Source organism: Dromiciops gliroides, chromosome 6 (assembly GCF_019393635.1).
Source record: "Dromiciops gliroides isolate mDroGli1 chromosome 6, mDroGli1.pri, whole genome shotgun sequence".
Lineage (NCBI taxonomy): Eukaryota > Metazoa > Chordata > Mammalia > Microbiotheria > Microbiotheriidae > Dromiciops > Dromiciops gliroides.
The window spans coordinates 175,032,736-175,034,523 of record NC_057866.1 but is presented as its reverse complement, the minus strand read 5'-3'; the positions used below and the strand labels follow the sequence as shown (position 1 = coordinate 175,034,523).

Sequence of the window (1,788 nt, the reverse complement as noted above, 5' to 3'; positions counted from 1 at the left end):
CTTGGAGGCCATATAGACCATGAAGTCTATTACGTGGTTGCTGAAACTGTACTCATTGTCATACCAGGAAATGCGCTTCACGAAATGGTCATTGAGGGCAATGCTAGCTCTAGCATCAAAGGTAGAAGAGTGGGTGTTACTATTAAAGTCACAAGATACAACCTGGTCCTCTGTGTAGCCCAAGATGCCCTTCAAGGGTCCCTCCGATGCTTACTTCACCACTTTCTTGATCTCAACATATTTGGCAGCTTTCTCCAGGCAGCAGGTCAGATCCACAACAGACACATTGGGAATAGGAACATAGAAAGCCATGCCTGTGAGTTTCCCATTCGGTTCAGGTATGACCTTGCCTACAGCCTCAGCAGCACCAGTGGAAGCAGGGATGATATTCTGGGCAGCACCAGACCCATCACACCACAGCTTGCCAGAGGGGCTATCTACTGTCTTCTGGGTAGCAGTAATGGCATGTAGTCATGAGTCCTTCCATGATGCCAAAGTTGTTATGAATGACCTTGGTAAGGGGGGAAAGCAGTTGGTAGTGCAGGAGGCATTACTGACAATCTTAAGGGAATTATATTTATTATGGTTCACTCCCATCACAAACATTGGGACAACAGCAGAAGTGGCAGAAATAATGACCCACTTGGCTCCACCCTTCAAGTGAGCCCCAGCCTTTTCCATGGTTGTAAAGACACCAGTGGACTCTACAACATACTTGGATCCAGCATCTCCCTACTTAATAATGGTGGGGTCCCACTCCTAGAAGTTGGTAATGGCTTTTCCATTGATCACCAGCTTTCCATTCTCAGCCTTGACAGTGCCCCTGAACTTGCCATGGGTGGAATCATATTGAAACATATGAACCATGTAGTTGAGGTCAATGAAGGGGTCATTGATGGCCACAATGTCTACTCTGCTGGAGTTGAATGCAGCCCTGGTCACCAGGCATCCAATACGGCTAAATCTGTTGACTCTGACCTTCACCATCTTGTTTCAGGGATGTGATCAAAGCATTGGATCCTGGAACTGAGCTTGGGAGAGGAGCTAAGGCCAGAGGAGTTTATATTTGATCCTAGAAGTATTAGAGAGCCATTGGAATTTACTTAAGAGTCTGAGGGAAGAGAGACATAGTCAGACAAACCCTTTGGAAAATCAACTTGGCAATGTGTGGAGGATAGATTATAGGGGGGAGAAATTTGAGGCAGGAACTGTGGACAGAAGGGAAGAAACATTTCTAAGGCCAGAGGATGCTAAGACAAAGAAGATCCCAGATCCTTCTCTATATATAATGCAGAAAATTTTAGAGAATTCCATGAAATTTATAAATAATTCCCATTTGAATTGATCTTTAAAAATGATAGCATGACATATTTTTGGATATGGCCTGTATAGGAATTTACTTTGCATAACTTTACATATTTGTTACATGTTTTTATTTTTATTCTCTTTTCTCCCATGCCCCCGGACAGTTGTGTGTGTGTGTGTGTGTGTGTGTGTGTGTGTGTGTGTGTGTGTGTGTGTATGTGCGTGTAGGAGAAAAAAATCACAAATGCTTGTTAATTTAAAAATTAATTAAAAATGATGAAATGAGTTAGGTTTATAACTTTGATCAAAGTTGAGCTTTCTTCCTATTTCAGAGGTCATTTCCCTATCTTCAAGGACTTCTGATTTTAATCCATATCACTTAAAAGCTATAATCAGATAAAGCAGAGAAAATGATACCTTTGTCAAATACACATCATGCTGACTGTAAAGTTAGTACTCTAGTATCTTCACCATTGCCATCAT

General features: G+C 42.1%; 1 pseudogene; it reads right to left on the bottom strand.

Moving 5' to 3' along the window:
* Nucleotides 1–210: 210 nt before the first annotated feature.
* LOC122731206 lies at nucleotides 211–987 on the bottom strand (annotated as a pseudogene).
* Between the last annotated feature and the right edge of the window lie 801 nt (nucleotides 988–1,788).